The sequence below is a fragment of the Mustela putorius genome, unplaced genomic scaffold (assembly GCF_011764305.1).
Source record: "Mustela putorius furo isolate JIRA1106 unplaced genomic scaffold, ASM1176430v1.1 tig00003834_pilon_pilon_pilon, whole genome shotgun sequence".
Classification (NCBI taxonomy): Eukaryota; Metazoa; Chordata; class Mammalia; order Carnivora; family Mustelidae; genus Mustela; species Mustela putorius.
Genome location: NW_025421987.1, coordinates 137,283,490 through 137,298,355, shown reverse-complemented (window position 1 = coordinate 137,298,355; position 14,866 = coordinate 137,283,490). Strand labels below are relative to the sequence as shown.

At 42.9% G+C, this 14,866-nt stretch overlaps 1 protein-coding gene across 1 annotated transcript in view; it reads right to left on the bottom strand.

The window, feature by feature from the left end:
* The window catches only part of LOC101672736 (cytosolic 10-formyltetrahydrofolate dehydrogenase-like), a 95,790-nt gene that overhangs the window by 34,605 nt on the left and 46,319 nt on the right, over positions 1–14,866 (bottom strand). The window lies entirely within an intron of this gene.

Below are 14,866 nucleotides of genomic sequence, written 5' to 3'. Positions count from 1 at the left end.
TAAAGTTTGAAAACACTCACAAATCCAAATCCAATGGCAGATCGAAGAGAAGAACAACAGCAATTCTAGAAACAGAAAATCAACCACTTTCTGAAAGGTAGGACTGGCGGAGAAGTGAATCCAAAGCTACGGGAAGATAGACCCCGAGGAGAGGGGCCGGCTCCCGGCAAGCGGCGGAGGAGCACCAGAGCACAAAATAAAGACTTTTAAAAGTCTGTTCCACTGAGGAACATCACTCCAGAGGCTAAACCGGGGTGAAGCCCAAGCAGGGTCAGCGTGGCCTCAGGTCCTGACAGGTCACAGAAGGATCGGGGGTGTCTGAGTGTCGCAGAGCTTATAGGTATTAGAACAGGGAAGCTGGCTACAGAGACATACAGCAGCTCTTCCTGCCCACGGGTCCTGTCCCCGTGCTTTAATAAACCACCATTTTGCACCAACGATGTCTTAAGAATTCTTTGTTTAGTCATCGGCTCTGAACCTCTTCACCCCACCGAACCTGACTTAGGTTCTGGGACTTCATCATTTTAGCCTCTTTGCAGAACAGTGTGGAGATTCCTCAAGAAATTAAAAATAGAACTTCCCTATGACCCTGCAATTGCACTCCTGGGTATTTACCCCAAAGATACAGATGTCGTGAAAAGAAGGGCCATCTGTACCCCAATGTTTATAGCAGCAATGGCCACGGTCGCCAAACTGTGGAAAGAACCAAGATGCCCTTCAATGGACGAATGGATAAGGAATATGTGGTCCATATACACTATGGAGTATGGATGGCCCAGCAACCTGGGTTTACTAGAAGAAGGCTTATTTACGTAATTATCATCGAATATGTCAGGAGAAAGTTTACTAGCTGACTCATTTGGGCAAACACATTCCACAAAAGCCCCTTAGTCTGGGGTCCTGGTGTAGAGCAATGAAGGCCTAGGTTGAGCGGTGAATGTATCCTAGGTCCATTTGCCCTGTTTCCTGCAGAGGAGATCTAACTGATAGATCCCACTGAGGCCATGCAGTGTTACAGGAGCTCAGTCCTTTCCTAAGTTTTGCAATCCAAATCATTTCTAGTGGGTTAAAAGGCACCCCAAGGTAGAGTCCTTGGGAACTGAAGAAGCCTACTGAGGCCATGCTTCCAGAAAAGTAATGAAGGTCCATTACCAAATCCCGACTCCTGGGTGGCGTCCCACACAGGGTATGTCAGAGGTTTTAGGGGTCAAAAGCGACCTGAGGCGTCCCTCAAGATACGCTATTGATCGCCATCCTGCCTTCCTCAGAAGGCATTCCTGCCGTAAGAGGCCCTGGAGGGGTGCTGGTGTCCCTCCACTTCCCCATTGCATCCTAGGCTACAGATGGGTGCCTGGTGAATGGACTAAAACGCTTGTGCCATGCTATCGTATGTCCTGAAGACTGCATACTGTTTTGCCATATTAACCCACAAAAACGCTAGAGAAGTTTTGGCAAGGGAAATTACTCAATTTCATAGCTTTAGGCGGTTTGCAGAAGACACTCTGAGAAACAGTAAAGATCGAAATCCATCATGGTCTATGCGACATTCCAACACATGTGGTCCTTAAAGCCAACTTCCCTAGGAAACGGTCCCCGGTTGCGTTTTAATTCAATCGGGTACTGGTTTCGGCCGGCTCCCAGTGGAGGTCCTGCGGCCAGAAGTGGCTAGACCGGGCATGTGGAGGGGATCACATTAGATCAATCAGGAGGAAACCTCACACGGGAGTCTTAAGATTGGCAGCCGTCCTGGTGACTTAGGTGGCTATCCCGTGCCCAAGAGAGACAACTTTCTATAAGAACAGGAATAAAGAGAGGCCATCAAGTTTCTGGGTCTTATTGCCATTCCGGCCAGGGTACTAGCTTACAGCCAAAAGGCAGACGCTCTCCTCCCCGTGGAGTAGCCACAGGCTAGAGGATTACAGCCTGAGCAATTGACATGCAAGTGTTCCAATAAGACCATACTCCTTGAAAAAGCCCTGGAATGAGAGTACAGGAAAAGGAGAGAAAGTACTCACCAATTTTGCTCCGAAGCTCAGAGTCCAAATGTAAAGACTCGCAAAACTCCTGGCTGGCTCGCCAAAAATAATGAAGTCCCAGAACCTAAGTCAGGTTCGGTGGGGTGAGGAAGTTCGGAGCCGACGACTAAAGAAAGAATTCTTAAGACGTCATTGGTGCAAAATGGTGGTTTATTAAAGCACGGGTGATGAGGGAGCAGGAGGCTGGCTGAGGACAAAGCAAAAGCTGGCGCCTTGCACCCCCCCTTCATCCGCTCCCCTCCCTAGGTGTAGCATTCCTCAGGCACCCCTGACTGCCATAAAATGATAAATAGTTAACTTGCTAAGATCACAATTCTACAAGACAGGAGTCTCCCTTGGTTTGCAAATGTCCTTGAGATTTACAAACAAAGAAGTTACCTTATCAATAGCCCAAATTCCAAAGACACAGAACTCAGTTTCTCAAGCCTAATGTCACCCTCCCCTCCATAAAAACCGAAGGAGGCGGAGGTAGAAGGAAAAGCAAATAAAGTTAAATTTCTTCTAAACCTAAATCTCATTAACAAGGATGTTTGATGGCAGGAATGTAACATTCCACCAGGAGACTCTCAATTGTCTTTACTTAATAGTAACTAAGCCTTCAATATCCTGATAGTATTCTTTGCCCCAATAACCCTTCTGAATACCCCCTTTGTCCTCACCTACCCAACTCCTGCGTATATAACCAACCACCCCTCACAACCCGGGGCGGCCGCATCTCTGCCTGCCCACGGGCCCTTTCCCCGTGCTTTAATAAACCACCATTTTGCACCAAAGATGTCTCAAGAATTCTTTCTTGGTCATCGGCTCCGGACCTCAGCCCACCAAACCTCACCTAGGTTCTAGAACTTCATCATATGGCGCCCAACGTGGGGCTGTGAGTCTTTACATTTGGACTCTGAGCTTCGGTGCAAAATTGGTGAGTACTTTCTCTCCATTTACTCTGATTTCAGGGGCTTTTTCAAGGAGTATGGTCTTATTGGAACACTTGCATGTCAATTGCTCAGGCTGTAATCCTCTAGCCCGTAGCTACTCTATGGGGAGGAGAGCGTCTGCCTTTTGGCTGTAAGCTAGTACCCTGGCCGGAATGGCAATAAGACCCAGAAACTTGATGGCCTCTCTTTATTCCTGTTCTTATAGAAAGTTGTCTCTCTTGGGCATGGGACAGCCACCTAAGTCACCAGGACGGCTGCCAATCTTAAGACTCCCGTGTGAGGTTTCCTCCTGATTGATCTAATGTGATCCCCTCCACATGCCCGGTCTAGCCACTTCTGGCCGCGAGACCTCCACTGGGAGCCGGCCGAAACCAGTACCCGATTGAATTAAAACGCAACCGGGGACCATTTCCTAGGGAAGTTGGCTGCAAGGACCACATGTGTTGGAATGTCGCATAGACCATGATGGATTTCAATCTTTACTGTTTCTCGTCAGTGTCTTCTGCAAACCGCCTAAAGCTATGAAATTGAGTAATTTCCCCTTGCCAAAACTTCTCTAGCATTTCCATGGGTTAATATGGCAAAACAGTATGCAGTCTTCAGGACATACGATGGCATGGCACAAGCATTTTAGTCCATTCACCAGGCACCCATCAGTAGCCTAGGATGCGATGGGGAAGTGGAGGGATGCCGGCACCCCTCCAGGGCCTTTTATGGCAGGAATGTCTTCCCAGGGAAGGCAGGATGGTGATCAATAGCGATATCTTGAGGGACGCCTCTGGTCGCTTTTGACACACAAGAACCTCTGACATATCCTGCGTGGGACGCTACCCAGGAGTCAGGGGGGATTTGGTAATGGACCTTCTTTACTTTTCTGGAAGCATGGCCTCAGTAGGCTTCCTCAGTTCCCAAGGACTCTACCTTGGGGTGCCTTTTAACCCACTGGAAATAATTTGGATTGCAAAACTTAGGAAAGGACTGAGCTCCTGTAACACTGCATGGCCTCAGTGGGATCTATTAGATCTCTGCAGGAAACAGGGCAAATGGACCTAGGATACCTTCACTGCTCATACCTAGGCCTTTATTGCTCTATACCAGGACCCCAGACTAAGGAGCTTTTGCGGAATGTGTTTGCCCAAATGAGTCAGCTAGTAAACGTTCTCCTGACATATTGGATGGTAATTACGTAAATAAGCCTTCTTCTAGTAAACCCAGGTTGCTGGGCCATCCCTAGCAAAGTGGACTCTGGCTTTATTTCTCTCTGTTTCTCCTAATAGATGTGGGGGCTTCTCCCTCACTCCCTTCCCGTGTTAATGGCTATAACTGGAGCCAACTGGGGTTAGTCTAACTCGAGACAGAGACTATAAGGAATATTCCCAAGCAGCTGCCGAAACTCTCTTTGTTTCGGGGAAGTTTCCCTGTGTTCTCTGGCCTGACTTGGACTGCCTAACCCCTCCCCCCCTTGCTGGTGGGAAAGCATGGCGTCTGCTCCTCTGTTGGGGCTTATGAGCTCTAAAACTGGGAATCTTTTCTCTGCCTCCTGGCAGCACTTTGTTTCTTCTGTTTCCCCCTTACGTGTTTCTGTACCAACGCGCGTGCAGCCTGCATGACTAGCTTCTAGATCATGCACCACGGCTCCTTCTCTCTCCACTGTAAAGGAGCAAGAAAAGCACCCCTGGACCTAACACTCCCCACTCCAGATCTTCCCACGCATGTCTCAGGTAAACATTCAAAGTGGAGTGGGCCCAGGTGGAACATAAATCACTATTGGAACTAAGTTAAGTTTGTTGGTTTAATTAAGACGTGTCTTTGAAGTAACAGCAGTAAATGTGAAGCTTTTATTCTATCAAAGTTTACTGAAGGTCAGATAAGCTTGTGTTACTTGTTAAAATTTGTTAGCAAAGAAATGACTAAACTGATGGTTAATTGTCTATCTCAAAGTTCTAATGGGTAATTGCTGAAGTAGCTTTCAAAGTCTTTGGTAACCTGAAAGTTTTAAAGTTTTGCTTGGATGACAAATGGAATTAAATTGTGGACATCTAGGTCTTAACCAAACAGGATAAAATGCTAAGTCGTTAATTACTGAATGTAGGTTTGTGCTTTTGACTTCTTACTGCAAAGAAACTAAGAGTATTTAAATCTGTTGGTAAACTTGTTTGCCACTTAACTGATTCATAAATTTGCCACCTGAAGAATTCTGTTGTAGCAGTTCACAATTGGTTAATAACTAAAGGTGTTTCTAAGAATACGAAGTTCTGCTTAGTGTAACTAAGACTGATGGAAATAAAGGGAAACTCTGTATGTAGGAAAGTAGGAGATATGTAAGAAAGATTTAAGGAATGGGAATACATTTTGCTGAAGGTAAGGGAAGGTAATTTTGTCCTAAATGAGATGGTTGTTTGGAAGGAAATGGCTTGGGACAAAACCTGAATGCAAAGGAAAGTTGTAGAAGGTTTGTGAAGGGAAATCTTCAGAAAAGGAATTTTAGCTATGGTCAAGAATGGATTAAGATTGAAATGAATGGGTTTTAAAGGTACATTGGTACAAGACTGAAATTCTCTGTTCAAAAGGACAATGTTTTCTTAGATCAATTGATCTGCTGTTAAGAAAATGTAAATGGTTTTCTCTTTGCCTGCCCAGAAAAACCAGTTTCTATGTTTTATCAGGTGTTTAACATCCCTAATTATATTTAGGCATGTGCTTTAAAACTTTCTAAGATTTTAGCAAATGTGACAAGATTTAAATTGTAAATCTCTTTAACTCAGGCTTTTCCTTGGTATGTGAAGTTGCTCATGAAGTACTACTGAACCAATGATAAACCTTGGATTACATTTGGGAAAATACTATAACTATTCTAGAGATTCTATGCACTTCTTAAAGTTTTAATGTTTTGAGAGATCACCGCTTGATACTGTAATTATGGAAATGTTATGTATCACAGAAATAACCTGATTTCCTTGCAGCTAAATTGTAAACTCCCGTGTCTCTTTAGCTCTAACCATACCCACTCTGAATTTTTGTCATTTATAATTGTTTTAATTCTCTTGTAAAATTATCTTCAAGGAGATTCCTATAAAGGACTTTCAGGACAAATATAGATATTTGATATGCTTGAAAATCCTAAAACTGAAATGGGTAAGAATTTCCAAAACTGACTAAAGCCGCATTCACCAGAATTAGTAGCATGGGACTAAATTAACTAAAAGATTGTAGTGTTGTGTCTGTTAATGTTTTGTCTTACTTTAAACATTGCTGGTTCTCTCTACTGTTTGCTCTTACAGACTAGGGATACTCCCTCCTAGTTATCTGTAACTTATAGAGATGTAAAAGTGCTCATTTGTAAAAGTGCTCAAAGCATTCACCTTTTCTCTTTATCTGAACCCTCTGAAACCAAAAGGTCTCAGTTAAGTATTCTTTCTTCCATGGCAATCAGTCATTTGCATAAGTTCAATAAGAATCTGTTCTCCTTTAACAGGACACCATTGGAAACATGGGTTATTTTACCAAGGCTTTGGCTGGAATATCATATTTGAGAAAGACATGCATAGACTCAGATATGACCAGACAGCTTTAAAGGAACTAAGGTTGACTTTATGAAACCTGGAGCCATAAAGCCCCTTGGGACTGTTGGCCTGATACCTTGCTTACAGAGTTCCCAGCAGCCTCACCAGGTGAGTAAAGAATGTCACTCCTTGGTAGGTGCAGTCTCGGGAAGAGGAATTCGCCCAAAGGTATTGCAGGCATGCCTCATGGCAAGTACAGGGCTTGGCTTCTGGCCCAGAGAGGCTACTAAAAGTTCAACCTAGAGATTCCTTATACAAAGTTCCAGCAAAGCAGATTCTAAAAGATCTATTGATCACACTCACTGTTCTTGCTGAGCTTATGTAAATAATGGGCCAAGTTTGTTAAAACTGGACTTGTTTCACAAGTGAATTAGTCCTGATTTGGCTATCTCTGTAAATGAGGGTTATTTTAGAGAGAAAAATTATGTTTTAATAACACACCTTTATGGATGTTGAATTCTAGATTTGATTGTCTTTAAATGTTTGTTTACCTAAGCTAAACAATTTGAGGTAAACTTCAGAGAAGTTGCACAATAGCTTCTTTAGTCAATCTTATTATTTTGTGGGGATATTAGCAGACCCCACAGCACATGATTAAACAACTGGAAAATGGGATTGATTCCCCTACAATTGTATAACTTAACTAACACCTTATGTGTGGCTGGGATAATGAAATTGCCTAAAAGCCAACCTATCGACTCCATAGGATTACCTATGGACTTGTGGAGATAATGGATGACCCCACTTTCTTTATGAGTGGATTGGATGATTCATGGGGGGCTCCCCTTATCTCTTGACAAGTTTTCTCCCACTTGACAATGATCCTCTGTAATCAGGATATTGTTAAGGCTGGACCACTCAAAGGTCTTCTTATTGGTTTCATCCCTTAGTTATATTTATCCTAGAGGCCACCTCTGTTGAGGTGCAATTGCAAATAGATGCTTTAGCGAAACCTAGAACAGCCCTCCTATAAAAAGAGCCTCAAAGCTCACTATGGGACAGTCCCTGACTGTAATGACTTCACATCAGGTCCAGATTTGTCTTAGAAATCAAAGGCCACCAGTGTGTGATGGAGGCCAACTAATTAAATATTGGGCCATACTTACAGATATGCCAGAAATAATACTTAAAACTTGTCAAACTTTTTTTTTTTTTTTTTTTAAAGATTTTATTTATTTATTTGACAGAGAGAGATCACAAGCAGGCAGAGAGGCAGGCAGAGAGAGAGGAGGAAGCAGGCTCCCTGCTGAGCAGAGAGCCCGATGCGGGGCTCGATCTCAGGACCCTGAGATCATGACCTGAGCCGAAGGCAGCGGCTTAACCCACTGAGCCACCCAGGCGCCACCAAAACTTGTCAAACTTTAAACCTAGTTACCTGTATGCCTGAACCTGACTACTGTACTTCTTTCTCTATAGAGCAAAAAGGTTATTGATCTTGCTTACTCTATCTGGCCAGATTTAAGATGCCCCTGTTAAAAATATGAATGACAGTTGGTTTTCTGATGACAGTAGTTTTCATAGAAAAAAATAAGAAAAGCTAGGTGTGCCATAGTGCTTACTAGCACTTTGCAATTGCCAAAGTCTAAGAATTAACATTTATACTGACCAAATATGCTTTCCTGGTACTACATGCCCATGGAGCTATTTGGAAGGAAAGGGGATTGCTATCAAGCCATAACTCCCCAATCAAATATGGGCCTAAGTTCCAAAACCCTCCTTATCGCTATACTGAAGATGGCATATATCAGATCCGGGATACATATTTGTGGTTCACACCCACGATTGGACAGCTCAGTTAAAAGGCAGTTTTATGCTGGGAACAAAAGAATCATACGTAGGATACTTGGACAAATAACACACAGTATCGAGGATGGCTATCATTAGAAATGTGTTCCCAAATAATAGTACTCCAGGCTACTGAATGTTTTGCTACTGATTGGGTAAGGTGACCTGGCATTAGATGGCCAGCTCCAAACGGAACCCACTGGATATGTGGAACCAACCTGTGGCCCTGGCTTCCTCCAGGGTGAATAGGTCGCTGTACTTTAGGATTTGCCTGGATCCATGGGCGCATTACTAAAAACATTACAACTCCAGCTAATCTCCCCAACTTGAAACAAAGGTGGACACGATCTGTTTTTAAATGGTATGATCACTTAGCATCCATCTTTGTTCCATCTGCGGGACTAGAAGATGTCATGTGGCATGTAGAAGCCCTTAATAAATATACTACAAAGGCACTCAATGACTCACTGAACAGCATCTCCCTACTTAATACTGAAGTGTCACAAATACGCCAGGCAGTCCTACAGAATAGGATGGCCTTAGATGTCCTGACAGCAGCACAGGGTGGCACATGTGCAATTATCAAGACAGAATGTTGTGTGTACATCCCAGACTATCACAAAAATGTCACAGGACTAATAAAAGATATGAATACCCAGATTAAGGCCCTACAAGATCCTCCTCTCTCTCTCAGCGAATGGTTAAGTTCCTGGTTTGAAGGAGGGCTATGGCCGAATCTCCTTTTCGGGCTTCTTATTCTTATCGCCTTATTAACCTTAATATGTTGCTTTGTTCCATGTTTCTCTACTTGGTGCCGAGACTCCATTGCTACAATGACTACACCACGGCAGACGATCCTTGTCGCGCGCGAGGACGCCTCCTCACTGTCAGCGCTGGATTCAGCTGCCTCCACCTTTCATAACTCTCTTATACGTTCCTACCCTGACAAATATTGACCCGAGCAGGTAGGGACAGCTCTACGCCCCTATTCAGCACGAAGAAGTTACAGAAGATGAGACCTTCCACCTTCAACCACCTTAAAGATTTAAGGGTCAAAATTGTTCAGGGGGGAATGATGAGGGAGCAGGAGGCTGGCTGAGGACAAAGCAAAAGCTGGCGCCTTGCACCCCCCCCCATTTCATCCGCTCCCCTCCCTAGGTGTAGCATTCCTCAGGCACCCCTGACTGCCATAAAATGATAAATAGTTAACTTGCTAAGATCACAATTCTACAAGACAGGAGTCTCCCTTGGTTTGCAAATGTCCTTGAGATTTACAAACAAAGAAGTTACCTTATCAATAGCCCAAATTCCAAAGACACAGAACTCAGTTTCTCAAGCCTAATGTCACCCTCCCCTCCATAAAAACCGAAGGAGGCGGAGGTAGAAGGAAAAGCAAATAAAGTTAAATTTCTTCTAAACCTAAATCTCATTAACAAGGATGTTTGATGGCAGGAATGTAACATTCCACCAGGAGACTCTCAATTGTCTTTACTTAATAGTAACTAAGCCTTCAATATCCTGATAGTATTCTTTGCCCCAATAACCCTTCTGAATACCCCTTTGTCCTCACCTACCCAACTCCTGCGTATATAACCAACCACCCCTCACAACCCGGGGCGGCCGCATCTCTGCCTGCCCACGGGCCCTTTCCCCGTGCTTTAATAAACCACCATTTTGCACCAAAGATGTCTCAAGAATTCTTTCTTGGTCATCGGCTCCGGACCTCAGCCCACCAAACCTCACCTAGGTTCTAGAACTTCATCACGGGGACAGGGCCCGTGGGCAGGCAGAGATGCGGCCGCCCCGGGTTATTACGAGTGGTTGGTTATATACACAGGAGTTGGGTAAGTGAGGACAAAGGGGTGTTCAGAAGTGCTATTGGGGCAAAGAATACTATCAGGATATTGAAGGCTTAGTTTCTATCAAGTAAAGACAATTGGAAGTCTGGTGGAATGTTACATTCCTGCTATCAAGCATCCTTGTTAATGAGATTTAGGTTTAGATGAAATTTAACTTTATTTACTTTTCCTTCTACCTCCACCTCCTTCGGTTTTTCATGGAGGGGAGGGTGACATTAGGGCTTGAGGAACTGAGTTCTGTGTCTTTGGAAATTGGGCTATTGATAAGGTAACTTCTTTGTTGTAATCTCAAGGACATTTGCAAACCAAGGGAGACTCCTATCGTGCAGGATTGTGATCTCAGCAAGTTAACTATTTATCATTTTATGGCAGTCAGGGGTGCCTGAGCAATGCTACACCTATGGAGGGGAGCGGATGAAGGGGGGGGGGGTTGCAAGGCGCCAGCTCTTGCTTTGTCCTCAGCCAGCCTCCTGCTCCCTCATCATGCCTCCATCAGAAAGGATGAATACCCAACTTTTGTAGCAACATGGACGGGACTGGAAGAGATTATGCTGAGTGAAATAAGTCAAACAGAGAGAGTCAATTATCATATGGTTTCACTTATTTGTAGAGCATAACAAATATCATGGAGGACATGGGGAGATAGAGAGGAGAAGGGAATTGGGGGAAATTGGAAGGGGAGGTGAACCATGAGAGACTATGGACTCTGAAAAACAATCTGAGGGTTTTGAAGGGGCGGGGGGGTGGGAGGTCGGGGTACCAGGTGGTCGGTGTTATAGAGGGCACGGATTGCATGGAGCACTGGGTGTGGCACAAAGATAATGAATACTGTTATGCTGAAAATAAATAAAAAATAAATTTAAAAAAGAAAAGAAATATTCCCAAGCAGCTGCCGAAACTCCCTTTGTTTCAGGGAAGTTCCTGTCTTCTCTGGCCCAATGTGGACTGCCTAGCCCCTCCCCCCTTGCTGGCAGGGAAAGCATGGCATCTGAAGTGGAGTGGGCCCAGGTGGAACATGAAATCTGTTAGCAAAGAGATGACTAAACTGATAGTTAATTGTCTGTCTCAGGGCTTTAATGGGTAATTGTTAAAGAAGCTTTCAACGTCTTTGGTAACTTGAAACTTTGAACCAAATGGGATAAAATACTAGAGTGCTGGTTGCTGAAACTGGGTTTACACTTTTAAAATCTGTTGGTAAACATGTTTTGTGCTTAACTGATTCATAAATTTGCCTTCTAAGAATTCTGTTGTAACAGTTCACAATTGGTTAATACTTAGTCTTCACTAGAGATTGAGATGTTTCTAAGAAAATGTAAATGGCTTTCTCTTTGCCTGCCCAGAATTGTAAATGAGATCTCTTTGACTCATTGACTCATAGCCTTTGACTAAGGCTTTTCCTTGATATGCTAAGTTACTCAGGAAGTACTTCTAAACCAATGATAAATCTTGGGTTACATTTGGGTAAATGCTGTAACTGCTCTAGAGGTTCTATACATTTCCTAAAGTTTTAATGTTTTGATAGTGTCATCACTTGATATTTAACCATATCTATTCTGAGTTCTTGTCACTTGTAATTATTTTAATTCTCTTGTAAAATGACTTCCGCCTTAAAGGAAATTCATATGGGAGACTTTCAGGACAAATACAGGTCTTTGATATGTTGAAATCCTGAAACTGAAATGGGTAAGAATGTCCAGAAGTAAAAGCTGCATTCAGACTAAACCAGAATTAGCAACATGGGATTAGATGAACTGAAAGATTATAATGTTTTGTCTCTTGATGTTTTGTCTTATTTTAAGCATTACTGGTTCTGTAATGTTTGCTCTTCCAGAGTAGAGAAACTTTTTCTCAAGTTATCTGTAACTTACAGAGATGTAAAAGTATTCATTTGTAAACAAATCAAGGCATTCAACTTTTCTCTCTATCTGAACCCTCTGAAACCAAAATGTCTCAGAGCAAGTATTCTTTCTTCCATGGCAATCAGTCATTTGCATAAGTTCAATAAGAATCTGTTCTCCTTGTAACAGGACACCATTGGAAACACTGGTTATTTCACCAAGGCTTTGACTGGAATGTCATATTTGAAAAGAACTCAGATATGATCAGACAGCTTAAAAGAACTAAGGTTGACTTTATAAAACCTGGAGCCGTAAAGCCCTTTGGAACTGTTGGCCTGATACCTTGCTTACAGAATTTCCAAGAGCCTCACTAGGTGAGTAAAGAATGTCACTTCCTGGCAGGTGTAGGAACCTCAGGAAGAGGAATTCGCCCAAATCAACAGGTATTACAGGCATGTCTGATGGCAAGTATGTGGCTTCTGGCCCGGAGAGGCTACTAAAAGTTCAACCTAGAGATTCCTTATAAGAAGTTCCAGAAAAGCAGATTCTAAAAGATCTATATGATCACTCAATGTTCTTGCTGAGCTTATGTAAATAAGGAGGCCAAGTTTGTTAAAACTGGATTTGTTTTTCAAATAAATTAGTCCAGATTTGGCGACCTCTGGAAATGAGGGTTATTTTAGAGAGAAAAATTGTGTTTTAATAACACACCTTTATGGATGCTAAATTCTAGATTTGGTTGTCTTTAAATGTTTGTTTACCTAAGCTAGACAACTTGAGGTAAACTTCAGAGAAGTTGCACAATAGCTCGTTTAGATGATCTTGCTTTTGCCAGTCAGTCAGTCTCTTGGAGGAGGAAAGTTCAGACAATTGAAGGATTTGAAGGGAAGGATCTGACTGAGTTAGTGGAAATAGCCGCTGAGGACTATGAGTCATGATTGCAGGGGCTGAGAGCTCTCTTACAAACTCTGCAGGATAAAGGGCATCAGGTGTCAGCAAAGAAAGCACAGCTTTCTCAGAGCACACCACTTATTTAGGCTTTGATCTCCACGAGGGAGTTTCTTGGGATGGTGGGCTACTGTAGGCTGTGGATACCGCAGTTGACAGAGATGGCCTGACCTCTCTACAAACTGACTAAGGGAGGACTCACTATGCAATGGGTAAAAGGCAGTCTCTTCAACAAATGGTGCTGGGAAAATTAGACAGCTATGTACAGAAGAATGTAACTCGACCATTCTCTTACATCATACACAAAGATAAACTCAAAATGGATGAAAGACCTCAATAAGAGACAGCAATCCACCCAAATCCTAGAGGAGAACATAGGCAGTAACCTCTTCAACATCAGCCATGGCAAATTCTTTCAAGACACATCTCCAAAGGCAAGGGAAACAAAAGCAAAAATGAACCTTTGGGACTTCATCAAGATCAAAAGCTTCTGCACAGCAAACAAAACAGTCAACAATGCAAAAGGCAACCCACAGAATAAAAGAAGATATTTGCAAATAATACTACAGATAAAGGGCTGGTATCTAATATCTACAAAGAACTTCTCAAACCCAAAACCCAAAAAACTAATCAAGTCAAAAAATGAGCAGAGGACATGAACAGACATTTCTCCAAAGACATATGAATGGCAAAGAGACATCTGAAAAAGTATTCATCATCATTGGCATCAGGGAAATTCAATCAAAACCACATTGGGATACCACCTTACACCAGTTAGAACAGAAAAAATTGACAAGAATCAACAAATGTTGGAGAGGATGTGGAGAAAGGGGAACTGTCTTGCACTGTTGGTGGGGTTGCAAGCTTGTACAGTGACTTTGGAAAACAGTGTGGAGTTTCCTCATAAATTTAAAAATAGAGCTACTAGCTACTCTATGTCCCAGCAATGGCACTACTGGACCCCAAAGATACAGATGTAGTGAAAAGATATAGATGTAGTGAAAAGAAGGACCATATGCCCCCAATGTTCATAGCAGCAATGCCCATAATAGCCAAACTGTGGAAGAAGCCCAAGATGTCCTGCAACAGACAAATGGATAAAGAAGATATTGTTAATACATACAATGGACTATTACTCAGCCATCTGCAGGGATGAATACCCAACATTAGCAACAACATGGATGGACCTGGAGGAGATTATGCTAAGTGAAAAAAGTCAAACAGAGAAATGGAATGTAAAGAATAGCATGGAGGACATTAGGAGAAAGAAGGGAAAAATGAGGGTGGGGGGAAATCAGAGGGGGAGATGAACCATGAGAGACTATAAATTATGGGAATCAAACTGAGGGTTTTAGAAAGGAAGAGGGTAGGGGGATGTGTGAGGCCAGTGATGGGTATTAAGGAGGGCACATATTGCATGGAGCACAGGGTGTTATATGCAAGCAATGAATCATGGAACACTACATCAAAAACTAATGTACTCTATGGTCACTAACATAACGTAATAAAAAATACATTAAAAAATAAAGTTATTATGATGAGTTAGTAAGAAACAAGACATAGGGGAGACTGGGCAGTTCAGTCAGTTGAGCATCTGACTCTTGATTTTGACTCCAGTCATAGTCTTGGGATCATGTGATTGAGCTCTGTACTCAGCATACTGTCTGCTTGAGATTCTTTCTCTCCTTCTGCCACTCCCCCAACTTGTGCGCTAAATAAATAAATACAGTAAATTTTTAAAAGAAAAAAAGAAACAGGAAGTAAATACTTATTTTAAAAAGTGAGGGCATGGGGCGCCTGAGTGACTCAGTCATTAATGGTCTGCCTTCAGCTCAGGTCATGATCCCAGGGTGGGAAGAGCTCCACACCAGGCTCCCTGCTCAGCAGGAAGTCTGCTTCTCCCTC